Raw genomic sequence first — 17,888 nt, forward strand, 5'->3', positions numbered from 1 at the left:
TACCTCGGATTTATGATAGACAACACTCTGAGCCTAAAAAAACATTTTAATTACATTCATAACAAAATTATTAAAAAAAAATTCTTCTTTACAAGAATTAGTAACACGTTGACATTTAAAACATCACTAAAAGTCTATAATACGATAATTCGACCTCATTTTGATTACTGTCCATTACTTCTCAATCTTTTTGATGAAAACTCTATATACTCTTTGCAAAAACTACAAAATAGATGTATGATGTAATAGATACACCCCTATAATGACCATGCTTCAGGTTCTCGATTGGCTATCTGTAAAAGACAGGCTTTCCTATTTTTCCATAATATTTATTTTCAAAATTATTACTGGAAAATTTCCTACCTATTTCAACCAGTTCATAAGTTATCAAAATGAAATCCATTAGAATAAGAGAATAAGAACTTAAATGTTACCCAAACAAAATATACCATGACAATGAATTCTCTTTTTCACAAGGGTCTCTTGGACTACAATAAACTTCCCAATGATGTTAAATGTAGTGACTCCATTTTAATTTTTAAAAACTGTCTAATTAAATATCTGAAAGAAAAATATGTTTGACTTTAACATATCTTCCACATTTATATCAGCTTTTCAGTTCATTGGTCTATCGGGAGTTGTACACTCCATCCTTTGATTTTATTTATTTTTATTATTCTTGTCATACTTTTGCTTGTATTTTCAAAATGTGATTGTTATAACAGTATTATGTATATTAGGATTCCTAAATTAATAAATGCTCTCATCTTATAACCTGAATTTCTAATCAACAAGAGGGAAAAATTTTATAATTGTGTATAATTGTAAAGTAATTGAAAATTACCCTGATAGAATATTAACGGTATTGAGGTAAGAATTAACGCCAAGTGTTATGTTCAGGACAGCTGGACGTTATTGGGCACAATTATTATTTTCACAGTTCTAACCGTAAGATAACAAAAAAATAATTTGAACCGTACTGAAGTCACCTTCAGCTACATTTATAACAGACAATATGTTTTCCTTTTTTTACAAAAAATTAGCAACAAGCAGGAAGTGAAGCTGCAGGTACGTAAACTCCAAAATACTATGAGATATCCGAAGTCATAAGCCGTGGGCCCAGAGTGCAGACGCAATATTAAAGAAACCAAATGAGTGAAATATTGACTTAATTTCCGCTGTACATATTCAATAGTAAGTTGCACTTGAGGGAAATAAAAAAAACTAATCAATTCTTTTTCTTATGTTTCAGGTACTTGCGTATATTCCAAGCCTCAAAGTCCAAGCAGTTTCCCAGTAAGTAAAATGTATCTTCGAGGCCTCAAAGTCCAGGCAGTATCCCAGTAAAAAATAAAACCTTTGAGAAAAGAAAAGTCTCATTTGGACTAATTTGACGCTAATATTTGCTTTTGTGAGTTATAATAACCTTTATATATAATAACGCAGACTGCGATTCCAAGAATTGCATTTACTGGATACCCTGCGAGTGCGGAGAATCATTCATCGGTGAAAGTTTGCATTGCTGAGCACAAGAAACACACACAGCGAGAAGAAACCAGCAATTTCGGAATAGCAGAGCATGTTTGGACTCATCAACACAACATCAAGTGGGCTCAAGCTGAAATCATCCACAAAGAAGAACACTGGTTTAGGAGAAAATTCAAAGAAGCCGCGTATATGTTGTCCAACAACGCATTCAGTCAAGCTAGCGTAGAGATACGTAACATATGGAAACTTCTAATCAAGCGAAAAACGACCAACTCCCGCCAAACAATCATCTCCCGCCAAACAATCATCTCCCGCCAAAACCAATAAAGCGGAAAGAGGGGATAAGTGAAAGCACTCGAATGACCTATAAATAGTCAGATCTCGGAGGAATAAGTCCAGTTATCACCCGAAGACGATTGTGGATACTTACAATCGAAACGTTGTGACATAACTTGGTTTGAAATCTTTTAATTTTTTCATTTTTTGTTAATAATATTTTTAATTTTTTCAAATTTTTCGGCTTTTATTAATATTTCAATTTTTATTTGTTTGGTTGTTGTATGTTATTTCTTTGTAATTTCAGTTTTTTGTTCAATAAAATTGTTATTTTCGGTTAATCTCTTTGATTTTTTTCAGGGTTATCAAATCAATTTATATTATATTAGACAATGGAAGTCCGAACTGATGAAATACAAACATCTATGTCATTATTGCAGCCTAAATTACAACCTGTACTTTTAACACGTTCAGAGATTACTTATCTCTCGTTTTATCCCATATTACTTTGTCATCATGTTCAGAATCAAAAATATATATATGAATATTAGAACTAAAAGATTTTTTCTTTTTTTAATCTGTGTGACTGTGTATAAATCATTTATTTATTACTTATTCTATATATACAGCTATATATAAAACTAGTACAATGTTACTGTATGGCTGCTGTTCCAATGTTTTGACAGGCTCAGAATCAACGAATTTAGGCGTGCGCAGCGTTATAGAACAGTGCTCTAAAAAAATTGTTCTACAGCGCCATGTAGTGGCGAGTTACAGAAAAATTGATAGCCTAAAGACATTCTCTATGAAAAATTACTTATACATGTCAAGTTTCATCAGGATCGGTTGAGCGATGTAGAAGTTTATCACTTACTAACCAACCAACCAACCAACAAACATCCATTTTCATATATTAGATTTTGCCTCTATCGTATTTGGATATTACTACATCGTATACATAAACTTATTTATGTATACTTATATAGGATTGGGCACTTGGGGACTCTTTCCATCATTAGTGAATAATATGACATGAATAATAAAAAAATTAATTTTGCTTTGCTTGTTATCTCATGTACCCAATTACTATATCAATACAGCCTCTAACATGCGTAGTATCTTTTCAGCTCAATCCTATACAATATATGTAGAGTTCATTCTCTGTACTCCTCCCCACTTTCACTGCTTTCGGGACCCTCTTCTAATGATTAGCAGCTTACCAACCGTGGTGACGTGGGCGTGTCATTTCTTAATTTCCTATAGACCGCAGGCGGGTCTCTGTGTCTCTCGGTTGAAGTTCCTGTTATCGATATCTGTGGGGGAAATCCGGTCCATGTTGGCGATCAAGCGGGAACATTTCTAATTTTTACTAATTTTCCTGCTGTCTCCTGAATGCGTTTCTGTATCACGCGTCCTAGCTTCCGCCCACCTGTGCTCTGGCTGGCTGGTGCTCTGTAAGGGTTGTATCTGGCGACTGGCCGGTCTTAATAATTAATTTTTATTTCATTCTTATGAAAAATAATGTACTGAAACACTTGCTTCAAAAATAAATTTCATAAAAGCTGACAAAATTGTATTTCAAAATCAACTGACAGCGAGTAGCGCACCAATGTTTTTCTTATTTGTCAATAATATTAACAAACTTATTAATTAATTTTCTAATGGTGGTGGAATTTATATTGAAACATTTATTATTGATATTAATAATTCAGCATCTTCAGTGATAAATTGTGAAAACTACCTAATATTCTTGAGTTTCCTAGTGTATTAAAGCCACCTTAAAATTTATCCATGTATACAGGGTGTAACTGAATAAGTGTAAAACATTTAAGGAGGTGATTCCTCATCGAAAAAAAGATAGGATCTTTCATATAAAGAAATTTCATTGAAGCATCCCTTGTTAAGATACAGCCCCTTAAAGGGGGTACATAAAATTTGTACAACAATTTTTTTCACAAGCACTAAAAAAGTTACGATATTGAAAACCTGACGTTTTGTACTATCAAAAAGACACTCAACCAGAAATTTATTTGGTTTACCCCATGGTTGTAAGGGCTGGAAAAAGCAACGCCTAAAATTTATTTCCAATGTAACTTTTTGTCTTATCATTTGTTTACCATTTAAAAATTTATTTCCGATAGCCTGTTTCATTCTAAACAAAAAATGTCTCTTGGGTTTTTTGCCCAAGATAAACCAGTTCGCAGCAAAAAATTATATTACGAACAACTACAGAGATACATCGTCATAAATGCGAAAATACGAAACTAATCTATCTAGTAGGTCGCTATTTGCGATAGTGACAATTAAATTGGTATGACACTGTTAGTTTGTGAATTTTCGAAATTGAATTAATACTAATTGTGTGTTGTTGTTCTGTTCTTAATTTGTTACTTTAATAATTCAATTGTTATTAAAATGGCATACACAAATGAGGAAATAGCTGATATGCATTATGTTTACGGTACGTCGCAGGGGAATGGGTTAAAAGCTTCTAAAAGATATGCTGAGATGTATCCTCAACGGCAGCATCTTTCACATAGAATATTTGCTCGACTTCATCAACGATTACGAGAATATGGTTCATTCGACAAAAGAACGCAGGATTGTGGTCGCCAGCGAGAAGTACGAACACCACAGCTTGACGAAGCAGTACTTAATTTGATTGAAGAACAACCTACTACCAGTACTAGAAAGATTGCTTTCCAGCTAAATGTTGATCATATGACGGTATTTCGAATTTTAAAGGAACAACTCTCATACCCTTACCATCTGCAACGAGTACAGGCACTGTTACCGCGAGACTTTCCGAACCGTCTTGAATTTTGCAATTGAATGCTGGAAATGATTAGAAGAAATTGTGACTTTCTGAAGACGATATAATTCACAAACGAATGTAGTTTTTCTCGGGACAAAATTATTAATTTTCATAAATACCACATATGGGCTGATGAAAACTCTCACGCTATTGTCGAAACTAACCATCAAGAACAGTTTTCTCTTAACGTGTGGCTCGGAGTTATTGGGGATGATTTAATTGGCCTCATTTTCTACCTCCTCGATTAAATGGTGAGGCATACATTCAATTTTTAAGAGAAGTGCATCCAGTACTGCTGGAAGAAGTTCCTGTGGGCGTCAGAAGGGATATATGCTTTATGCATGATGGGGCTCTCGCTCATTTCAGTCAAGTAGCACGTCAGCATTTAAATGAAACATATGCAAATCAATGGATAGGTCGAGGAGGACCACAGAACTGACCCGCGCGATCCCCGGATCTCAATCCTCTCGATTTATCTATTTGGGGTCATTTACAGCATTTGGTTTATCGTACTCCTGTTCGCGATGTAGAGGACTCAAGAAACCGCATCATCGATGCGTGCAGGGTAATCAGAGAGACTCCAGGAATATTTGAGTGAATACGTGGCTCAATACGCCGACGTCTAGATGCATGCGTAATGTCTGAACGTAGACATATTGAACATTTACTATGATTTCTACATGCTGTGTGTTTTGTTTTTAATAAATTAGTTTTCTTTATTGCCCTTTAATCATTTAATGCATGTACTAACTACAAAATAACAATAAATCCAGTTCGCATTTATGACGATGTATCTCTGTAGTTGATCGTAAAATAATTGTTTGCTGCGAACTGGTTTATTTTGGGCAATAAACCCAAGATACATTTTTTGTTTAGAATGAAACAGGCTATCGGAAATAAATTTTTAAATGGTAAACAAATGATAAGACAAAAAGTTACATTGGAAATAAATTTTAGGCGTTGCTCCAATGACGTTTCTTTATATGAAAGATCCTATCTTTTTTTCGATGAGGAATCACCTCCTCAAATGTTTTACACTTATTCAGTTACACCCTGTATTTCAATTACATATTTTTCATAAATATTTCAGTACCCAACAATCATCAGAAGGGTCACAAAATATTATAACTGAAACTGGATATCACCAAAATCAGTTAAACACAAGACATACTACTAATGTTATGTAAGATTTTATTAATCTAATAGTATCAGGATATGCTAATTTTTATTTGAGTAACTATTTACACTTTGAAAAATATTTCAAAAGTAAATAATGAAAATGTTATGTCCAATACTTTGTTGGTAACATACTTCAGTTATCATAGACCAATTGTCACCGTAAGAGGCACTGACAGAGGCAACATCGAAGATAACTATCGTCGAAGTCACGAATTGAGTTGTTACAATTTGAAATAAATGTTTGTATATAATGAAAATGAACGTTTATTGATTGAACAATCATCATTTTCTAGAAAAAATCGTAATATTCTATTTTTACAGTATGCCATATTAGTTTCTGTCGAAATCTGTTCCTCCCATCCTTCAGAGTTTTGTCTGCAAATGCTCCAATAATAATTAACTCCAATCCCCATCAAGTCCCTAGCTACTGGTGTTATCATTCAGGACCGGTATACTTCTGAAAACTCTTCTTTAGAGCTAATACTGTATCGCAATTCGTTCAAATTTATGGCAGTAGTTTCACCATACATTTTGAGAATATACTTTTTCACTTTGCTCTTCAATAATGAAAGCTTCAGCTGGTTCACGAATAAAATGAAGCAAAACAATTCGTATATGAATAATACATTATAATGTTATATTTAAACAATAGTCATAATCAACAACATAAATCATATTGGGCGTTATTCAGATCACATCATATCGCTGCGCCTGTAGAACAGTAGATAAGGAACCCGAGCTCCCTGGGGCTTCAACACGTACTCATTCTGCACGGTCTTGACCGAGGAATCGTTGTACCGCAACCAACAGTTGTAGCCGACGTGGAAGGCATCGGTTACGTAATGTCCCATGTCAGCCTCATTGCCGTCGTGGTACACGACGGCGAATAGCTTGTACTGCTTCTCTTCTGGAGAGTGTGTTTTCGACGAATCCAATATCGAATTAATATTCAAATCGAAATCATAATCCAAATCCTTGATGATTTTAATGCAACCGCCGTGGCTGAAATCGAAAAACTGCAAATGCAAGATAAGGACAACGGGAGGTTCGCAGATTGTTACTTGCTCCCACGCTTCGACCTGGCCATTAGTTTGCGAAGAAATCATCCCCTCCAATTTGTTTTTGGATACGAATAGGTCGAGCGCTTCCTTGACACTCTGAACTGTTCCAACGTTGAGAGGCAGCGTGAGGAAAGGCTGGACATTTTCAGTAATGAGACCTCCAGCACAGTGTATGCTCGATTTTAGTTGTCCCTCGAAGATGTCGCATATCGGTGTACTGGCAAAATTGGTCCTTCTGAAAGTGGATAGCATCAATGCCTGCTATCATGGAAATTTTCCTCCAACTTGAAGATTTTTGTGGTATAACTTTTGCTAGCACAGAACAACATGTAGATGCCAGGCTGTCCAGGATAACAAGGGATGAAACAGACGTTGCCAAATTCGTTTCATGGTTTGCTACTCACGACCCTTTCCCAACAGGTGACTATGTCATGTCTATTAGTACAGGAGTTGTGGGTGACACGACTATAAACTGCCACCAGGCATTATTGAAAGGAAAGGAAAGTATTGGGAGGATTGTTGGCAACAACTTTCGTGATGTTAAGTTTCAACGCAAAAACCGAGTTGTCCCTCTTAAAGCTTTCACCTCTCGAGTAACAATTAATAAAGAAGTGGTTCCAGTCAACCCAGAAACCATTTTCAAAAGAATAACCTTCCTCCAAAAAACAAATGCACAGTTGAAGGATCTGTTTACGTATGAGTTGGCACCTTATCCTCTGTCCATGTTTGATGAAACAGGAATGAGGAAAACCCGCAAATCAGTGTTTTATGATCTATTCTCACCTATGAAGAGTGAAGACATCGACATGTCCAAAGCAACATTCGTACTTGACGGAGGATTTCTTATTCATCGAGTTGTCTGGCAATCAAAGGAAAAGTTCTCAGACATCCTCGCTAAATATGTCAATTACGTCAAGCGGTACTTTGGCAAACAAGGAACGACGATAGTTTTTGATGGCTATCCACACGATGCGAAGGACAAGAGTACTAAGACTGTCGAGCGATTGCGCCGCCAACAGAAAGCCTCTGCAGCCAGGGTCGAATTCGACGAGACCATGACAGCGACCATGCCCAAAGATAGATTTCTCGCAAATGATTCCAACAAGGATAAACTTATCCAACTGCTGCGGGAAAAGTTGTCACAAGAGGGGTTCTGCGTGATACAAGCCGATGAAGATGCAGATACCCTAATTGTGGAAACCGCCTTGGAAATGGCCCACGAAAAGCAAGAACGTGTCATTATAGTTGGAGAGGACACCGACCTCCTTGTTATACTAACTGGGCGAGCTCCTTCATCAGATGTCATTGTCATGAGACCAGGAAAGGGGGTGTTGAACAACACCTTTTATTCTCCCAACCACTTCAGACATGATGATATTATCAAGGAGCATCTCCCCTTTCTTCACGCATTTAGTGGATGCGACACCACATCTTCTTTCTACAGGCAAGGTAAATTGAAATTCGTGAAAGTCATGGCAAAAAATCCTCATTTAGCCACATACGCCTCCGTCTTCTCTGATGAGAATGCGTCTAAAGAGGATGTTATACATGCAGGGAAACAATTCCTGATGTACGTATACTCTTCACAGCATGCGGAAACAATCAACAGCGTGAGGTTTTCCCAATTCAAAAACAGCCTCTCCAAACCCGGATTTGACCTGGCATCATTGCCCCCGACCGATGCGGCACTTGAGCACCATTCACTGAGAACATACCACCAAGTTCAGCATTGGTATGGGTACGAGAAACCTGCCACGTTATGGGGGTGGGAACAGAGTGGGCATGGGCTGATCCCAACAACGACCACCAGGGATTCAGCCCCAGCAGACGTGCTTAACAGCCTTTCCTGTAAATGTGTGAAGGGCTGCATGGGAAAATGCAGCTGCCGCAAGCATGGCTTGAAGTGCTCAGTGATATGCCGCAGCTGCAAGGGTCAATCCTGCACTAATGCCCCTGTTGAAATTGAGATTGCATCCGAAGTCGCGCCCTGCTATGATGACGATGAGGCCGATGAGGAAGCAATGGACAAGGAAATGAACGAGATGCCGCCTCTGTTGTCCATTTTACAGCATCCTTCAACTTCGGCTGACCCGGTGCCATCAACTTCTGCTGATCCCGAGCCGTCAACTTCCGCTGACCCCAAGCCAACCTCGAATACTGGCCCAAGACCTTGTGAGCAAGAAGAACCTGTCCCCTCTGTCTCCAAAAGACGGCGAAAATAATTATTGTACAAATAAATAAACGACGAGCCTTGTATTTATATTCATAATTATTTAATGTATTACATTCACAAGTTGTTTTTCATTTTTTTTTCATTTTTTGTATTACAATACCTAACTCTAATATATACAATGCAGTTCTATGATGTGTAATCTTAAGACAATCATGTTAGTAAATAAAGACTAAGAAAGAAAAATTAACTTTTATTCTTGCTACCTTGGTCCCTTTTCAATGAGCGACTTTTATGATGACGTCAACATGGAATTTTAAATTTCCTACCTACTTCATTAGGTATTTTACGTACTTTCTCGATATAATTCTGGGAAGTGAACTAAGGCATTGGTCGTATTAGATTAATACACATGATTATCAGATTACAGGTAAGTTCTGTTCACAAGCTCTGCTGTGCATTTGGCGAAAAACCGGAAAACCAGTTTTTTGGAGATTGTAGGTAATGAATTTGAAATTTAAGGTGTCCACTCAAATTGAAATTTGATGCTCTACAGCTTTTATTCTATGGTGTTTTTTGTTTGGATTGACCGTTTACATGTTACAGCTGTCTGAAAGTGACATAAGTGGAGTTTTTAGCAAAGTTGGTAAAAATTGCCAATCTTTGACGCACGATTGCGGCTACACCAGTGAACCGATTCGGGTGTTTGAGTAAGTCATTAGACGTAGAATTTAATGCTCTTTAATTTTGTCGAGTATGATTTTTTCTATAGGACGTGTCGTTTACGAGTTATAAGCGATTTTGCGTGTATTTAATGAAAAAAGTGCAAAAATTTCGAGGTTTTTTTGTTCCCAAAAGTTAAGCTCACCACCTGCGATGGTGCAAACTCAGATTACATGTATTTAGGACCATTAGAAGGTATTAAAACCATCTCCAGCTTTCCCCGAATTACGCCGACTAAAAATCCCCTTTTTACTGGCCTATATACTTTTCTAAAAAAATATAGTTCTACTTTCACAAAAACTACTATGCATACTTATCAAGTTGAGATTGTAAGCCGGGCAATGCAAAATGATAAAAGAGTATTCAGTAACAAACTGAGTATTCCAAGTGTTGAAAAATAAATTATAATTCGAAACTAGTTGGGAAAACTCATATGATTCAAACATTTGATGAAATGAAAGACATGATCGATCATAGAACAAATATATAGAAAAAATATTTTCTTTGTCGAAACTCTACTCATTTCATAAGAAGTGAAAAAATCGTATATATATATATATATATATATATATATATATATATATATATATACATATATATATACGAGAAAGCTGTACCCATAAAGCTGTATAGAACCCACAAAAAAATCCTATACGTGTTCAACTTTTTCGTCAATTTGATGTTCAATTTATTGTTTTTCGCTCATTTTTACTGCCCTGAAGAAGCTTCACATTAGGAGCGAAAGCTTGGCAAAGTAAAGCAGAGTTTGATTTTTTGACTGAGAGACCCTGTTGATCTATTTTACCATATGTACAGTGTCACATAAAGTCCGCATCAAATGGGATTTTTTTTGTTCATCTCTTCAAGCAACTTTTGATATCTCCATTAGGTTGTGCTTTAAAAATGATGCCAAATGACATGCATATGACCGATCAGGTGATTTTTCTTCCCTGTCAAATTTGACATTTTTTTCAAAAAATGTTCAGAAAAGCAGTTATTTTTCGAAAATCGGTAAAGGGAAAAGATGATTGTTTTTTTAATTTTTACCCATATACCAATTTTTAGCTCTCTAGTACAAATTTAGTTTTTTTACAGTTTTTCGAAAATTTGACATTTGCCGATTTCTCAAATTTAGCCAAACCTCAACAAAGTTAGTGCTTTAAGCCTAACTTATCGTTCCAACGCATTTTTATTACCAATTGCAATTCTAAATACAACTTATTTCGCAAAAATTTAAAACGCCAGAAAAAATTATGCCAAAAATGATGCAAAGTTGATACAGTTTTTAAAAACAGATAAATATTTCACTTTATTTTTACTTTTTGCGAAATAGCTTGAAAAATAAACATAATTAAAAACCAATATCAATGAAAAGTCAATAATTTATTCTTTACTGCACTTTTCAAACAGTTAAACTTTGATTCACTAATTACGAAAAATTACAACGCAATTAAACTAAGGGAAGGAATTATACGAAAGTAATTTCACATTTAGTAAATATCTTTTATGAGGTATGAATGAACAAAATTACTTCAGAAATCAATTTAGATTTTCTTGCCTAGAAAACTAAACCGTAAAAAATTCTAACAAACATCTATTAAAGTTATAATTTAAATTAAGAACACTAAATCAAATCGAAACATATGCCTAAACCATGTAAATACCAATAGAAATACAAAATATACAAAATAAAAAGTCACATTTGGGTGTGCCTTCCACCACGTTCAATGCAATCAATTGTCCTTTTTGAAACATCTTTAACTGCATTCTTTATACTACTGGGTTTCGTGCTTACAACACATTCTCGAATAACTGCCTCTAAATGGTTTATATCTCGAAAAGGTCTTTGCTTATACACCTTTTGTTTTAAGTAACCCCACAAGAAGAAATCTAGTGGGGTTATATCAGGAGATTAGGCGGCCAAAAGTGTTCCATATTGGGACTGATTACTTTGCCCCTAAATATTTCCAAAAGACGCTCTTTAACCACCCTTGTAGTATGAATAGGTGTACCATCACATTGATACCACACAACATTTCTTACTTAAAATGGCATATTATCCAAAACTTCAGATAGTTCGGTATTCACAAAGTGTAGGTAGTCCGCAGAATTTAAATTATGTCTTAAAAAGTATGGTCCTATAATTTGATCGTTTAATATGCCACACCATACATTCGTCTTGAACGAATATTGATCACGACATTCGATTACGAAATGTGGGTTTTCTTTTGCCCACCACCTGCAGTTTTGCGAACTCGCAACGCCATTTGAAGAGAAGGTCGCTTCATCTGTCCATAAAATTTGATATCAGTGGCGTTATCAGTGGACTGTAATTTTAATTGTAATTAATTTCGATACGAGAGCATCATAGTTACCTGATGGTTGAAGTTTTTCTCTTGGATAAGCTGCTCTGGGGTTTCTCAGGAGCTCATTGGAATGTTTTCCAGCTAAATTAACTGTTGATGCATATACTCGTTGACAAAACATTCACAAAAGGGATAAATAGCGGTATATCGAGGAGATAGCGAACGAACTGATTATATCGTTTTCAAAACGGTTGCGATTCAACTTCAAAATCATTCACAACACTAAATCTTCCTTCTGGTAAGTCATAAAAAAACCATAAACAAAAAACTTTGAATGCTCGGTCTCGCGATAAAGACATCGAACTGAAAATTGAAATGTTGCAGGTTTTCCGAACAAAACGTACACGCAAAGAAACATATTAATTTAAATGTACCTATATAATACTATCGTTATATAATTTCTTGTTTGTTCCATTTATTTCATTATGGACTAAAAAAATCAATTAAAAAACAATATAATAAAATATTGAAATTAATTCAATATAACACAGTAAACGTATATGCAAAGAAACATATTTTTTAAATGTACCTATATAATACTCTCGCTATATAATGCTCTCGTTAAAGTTTTACATGAGCAGACAAAATCAAATGAATTTAAAGATTTGAGAGCAATAAGTATATTGCCAACTTTGTCGAAAGTTCTGGAGAAAGCTATGGAAACACAAATCAAGTCTCATCTAAGTAGTCACTCTTTATTACCATCAATTCAATCCAGTTTCCGTAGGGGTTATGGCTGTACGATAGCACTTCTCCACATCACTGATGATATCTTTAGAGCTACTGATCAAGGTCAGTGCACACTGCTAGTTTTACTTGACTTTAGTCGTGCTTTCGACGCAATTAATTACGATTTGTTAATAAACATGTTACATTATATAGGTTTCTTAGAAAATTCGCGAGTGCTAATAGGCAATTATCTCAAGAATAGGCAGCAACAAGTTGAGCTCTGAATATTTGAAACTCAAGACAGGTATCCCGCAGGGATCTATACTGCGGCCTCTTCTGTTTATTATATACTCCTCTCATCTGGTGCCTGGAATAAAAGCCTGCTGATGAAACCCAACTTTACTATAGTTTCCTTCCACATATGGTGGATGATGCATGCAATCTTATTAATAATGATCTTGGGGCCTTCGCAAAAGCTGCCAAAGACCATTGCCTACTTACTAATCCTGAAAAATCAAAAGTCAGGTTGTCTGGATGTACACTTCAGCGTAAAAAAGTGGAGGACTCTATCATTATTATGGTAAATAATTAGAAGCTGGAAATGGTTAAGGAAGCAAAAAACCTAGAAGTATTTATGGACCCTGACTTGAGATTTGAAAAAATTATAAATAGACAATTACAACAGGCGTACTGTAATCTGAAAATGATATACAGGGTGTTTGGTAGCTGGGTGCAAACCTTTAAGGGGGTGATACACTAGCCCATGTAGAACATATTCATACAAACATTTTTATTTTCTAGCGCGTTTTTGATTTTTAAGGGAACTTTTACGATTTTTAGTACAAAAACCCAAAATTGGTCAATTAAATGCTAATAACTTCGAATCTTAACAGAAATGTCCGGTTTTTTTAATTTATTTTAGTAGTCTTATGTGTCCCCAATCGTACTAAAGTAGTTTGAAGCACCATTGTGTCCAAAAAAGTTATGTACAGAGCATTTAAACTTTACAAAAAAAGAAAGAAAATAAAAAATCTGACCTTTGATGCCAATTAAAAAAATAAATAAAATACATACAGGTGTTCAGACACCTTTAAAAACATGCTTAGTTATTGCTCTTTCGTTTGAGGTATCATTTACCTAGCTAAGTCTTGAACTTTTTTTATTAGGGTACCTGAACCAGTTAAAGGTCGTAAATATGGATATTTGAAAAATTAAAAAAAAAAGTAATTTAAATGAAATTCAGCTCAAAAACCTTTAAACCAAAATCCTAAAGCAATATGCGATATTATTTTTAGACTTACATGAAATAAATAATAAGAAACTTAGCCAAACTTGAAAGAAGAGAAAACTGAACAAAGGCCGGTGCCGGTGGCATTTTACAACAAAGAATTTGACATGAAGCTAGTCATTAATTGGAATGCATTCTGTTGTTATGATTTAGACCTTATGCTAGGGCCATAAACTTGCTTTTGAGTTTATCAATTTTTAGGTACCTGAGTTGAGTAATCATCTTGGATCCCTCGCCGGGTCGGTTTGGTTGGCCAAACAAGTTCTCTAGTCACTGCTTCGCCCTTTCAAGTTGCGAGTAGACGTTGGTTTTGTGTTCCCCATTTTTGTAATTCACCGTGTTCAGTTGTAGCCTTTCGCTCCTGCAGGTGTTGTTTATTTTGGACTATCGAACTTTTTGTTGTGTCTGCTGCCATGGCTGAGTTTACGAGTCCTGAACAAGCCGATATCATTTTTATGTATGGCAGAGCTGATGGTAACGCATCTCTGGCACGACGTTTGTACCTGAACCGCAGGTAAATTAATTTCTAATTGTAGCGGTAGTTAAATTTTGCCATTTTCACCTTCAAAAGACGTTAAAAATGAGTTATTTTATTGCAGGGTGCCTAAAGTCCGTGTGTTTTCTAACACATATCGTAGGCTGTCTGAATCTGGTATTCATCATGCTGAACCTGCAGTAAATCCAGGAAGACATAATGTCAATGTTGAGGAGCAAATTCTCGCAGCCTTCGAAGCGGATCCTACCACCAGCATCAGAGTTGTAGCGAGAGATTTGAACCTTTCGATATGGAAAGTGTGGAGTACGATGCACAACGAAAAGAAATATTCGTTTCACGGCACGGGTGTGCAAGGCTTGGAGGAAACGGATCCGGCGAGAGGATACAGTTCTGCCGTTTTTTGCTAAACGCAGATATTGACGACGCGTGGTTCTTAAAGTCCATCCTCTGGACTGACGAATCGAAGTTCTCCAGGGAAGGAATTACTAATTTCCACAACCTTCATGAATGGGATGATAAGGACAGCAATCGAAATTGGAAAAAACAGGTAAATAAATGATTTTTATTATTATTATTTTATTACCCATGTTCAACACGTGTTTAATTACCTAAATTAACTAATTTTATTGCATTTTTGTTTCAGATTTCTTTACAAAGACAATTTTCAATAAATGTGTGGGCTGGGGTCATCGGACGCACATTGGTTGGCCCACACATTTTGCCTGACAATTTGAATGGACAAAATTACCTCGAATTCATGATAAACGACTTGCCAATGTTACTCTATGATGCCGAAGTACCAATATTGGACACGGACAGGCCGATCACATTTCAGCAAGATGGAAGCCCAGCACATTGGGCTGTAAGCGTCCGCGAACACCTGAACCGCTGTTTTCTTGCCAACTGGATCGGGAGAGACGGACCCATCCCCTGGCCTGCCAGATCGCCCGACCTGACTCCGTTGGATTTTTTTGTGTGGGGTCGGGTGAAAGAACTCGTAAACACAACAGAAATCACCACGAGAGAAGAATTACTTCAGCGAATAGAGGCAGCGTTTGAAATTATGAAACAGGAAATGCAAATGAAAGTAACCACAACTGAAGTACGAAATCGTTGTAGAAAGTGTATACGCAATGGTGGAGGACATTTTGAACACCAGCAATAAATTTTTACAGTACAAAACATTTTTTTCTTTAATTCCACAAAAATCCATAATTACGACCTTTAACTGGTTCAGGTACCCTAATTAAAAAAGTTTAAGAGTTAGCTAGGTAAATGATACCTCAAACGAAAGAGCAATAACTAAGCATGTTTTTAAAGGTGTCTGAATACCTGTATGTATTTTATTTATTTTTTTAATTGGCACCAAATGTCAGATTTTTTATTTTCTGCTCTGTACATAACTTTTTTGGACACAATGGTGCTTCAAACTACTTTAGTACGATTGGGGACACATAAGACTACTAAAATAAATTTAAAAAACCGGACATTTCTGTTAAGATTCGAGGTTATTAGCATTTAATTGACCAATTTCGGGTTTTTGTACTAAAAATCGTAAAAGTTCCCTTAAAAATCAAAAACGCGCTAGAAAATAAAAATGTTGGTATGAATATAATAATAATAATAATAAAGGTCTTTATTATTTTCAAATAATATACATACAGATTTTAACATTGTATACAAAAAATAAAAACATTTCTGAAAATACAGGGCGAAGTTCATTTTCTGCAGACAAACGATAGTTTTACAACGAAAATGTTCTTCCAGCCCACTAGCCCATGTTCTACATGGGCTAGTGTATCACCCCCTTAAAGGTTTGCATCCAGCTACCAAACACCCTGTATAATAATCGACGTTTGTTACCCATTAAAGTTGAAAAATCATTATGTGAAACGATAGTTTTATCAGCCTTAAATTATGCTGACTCTCTCTACGGCCCTAATTTAACGACACTCTATAAGAAAAAGATACAGAAACTGCAAAACTCATGTCTAAGATTAATCTACAGTATAAGAAGACGACAAAGAGTTTATCATAAATTGAAATAAATCGGGTGGTTGAATATGAACAACATGCTGTTGTTTTCTACTATAAAATAACAAGTTTTCTTTTACTTACATAAGAAAATAACTTACCGTACAGATTTACATAATCTGAATATTCGAAATAAAGGCCTATTGACTGTACCTTTCTTTAGAACGGAATATTTTAGACGGTCATTTGTGTTTACACAACAGAAAATAAACTTCGCCCTTTATTTCCATATATGAACCTTGATTTCTAATATTCATTGTATTCTTTTTAATGCGGAAATAATAAAGACGATTTATCAAATTTTTTTTTACTTAACAAAAATTTCTGGAAAGATGAATTCTTCTTAAATTAAAATAAATATAAATAAAATCAAATAGTTACCAAGTTTATCTATACAATATACAGGGTGTCCCTGGACTTCCTCTTTTCCTCTCGGGAATGTATAGATGGGGTCAAAATATCACCAGTACTTCATATAACTTTTTTCCTAAAATCCTTCGTTACCAAGTAACGGGCCCTCGAAGTTACAAAATGAAAAATGTTTTTCTTTGATAACTTTTCAAGTGAATATTCAAAATCATCCATATTTTGGTAATTGACTAAACAAATGAATTCCTTCGATGAGCTTTCATGCAAGAGTCAGTTGTTTTGCTACAAAGTCAGGAACGGACTACCCCCGATGGTCCACACCCCAAAACTTTGAAATGACAGATATTTTTCAATATTTTTCAACAAATTAAGGTTACTTGGACAATTTTATGAATGAAAGTACTCGTGTGGAAAGTCGATCGGAGCAACGAGTCTTGATAAAAATGTAGTTTCACTCGACGACATCAAACCCGCTCGTCCACCATTATTTGAAATGAATAATTATCAAAGCAGAAATGATAATGATAATGTTAATTCAACAACATTTATCCTGAGATGTCTACCATTATTCGAAAATATTAGTTTTTAAGGAAAATGGAAATGATAGGTAAAATGTTCATAACGAATTTTTATAATGCAAACACGTTCAACTAACGAAACTCAAGAGCCTCAAGAGCAAACAGAAATGAAAAATCCGCTACAGAAACTGCTCGATATGACCACCTTCTCTCTCTATACATTTTCTTAGTCTGCGAAGACACCCTCTCTGTACTTGAAATAGCATTCCAGGGTCGTTTCGTATGGCTTCACAATGTAATGTTATTCTATTCAACAATGCATCTCTTGTGCGAATAGGTGTAGCGTAAACAAGGCTTTTTAGATGCCCCCACAGAAAGAAATCCAATGGATTTAAATCCGGAGACCGCGATGGCCATGAATATGGCCCACCTCTAC

At 35.6% G+C, this 17,888-nt stretch overlaps 1 pseudogene; it reads right to left on the reverse strand.

The window, feature by feature from the left end:
• Positions 1-6,450: 6,450 nt before the first annotated feature.
• On the reverse strand, positions 6,451-7,071 carry LOC141486804 (ubiquitin carboxyl-terminal hydrolase 10 pseudogene; annotated as a pseudogene).
• Between the last annotated feature and the right edge of the window lie 10,817 nt (positions 7,072-17,888).

This window comes from Leptinotarsa decemlineata, unplaced genomic scaffold (assembly GCF_025532065.1).
Source record: "Leptinotarsa decemlineata unplaced genomic scaffold, Ldec_3_MD MMD2_tig00026374_RagTag_RagTag, whole genome shotgun sequence".
NCBI classification, from domain to species: domain Eukaryota; kingdom Metazoa; phylum Arthropoda; class Insecta; order Coleoptera; family Chrysomelidae; genus Leptinotarsa; species Leptinotarsa decemlineata.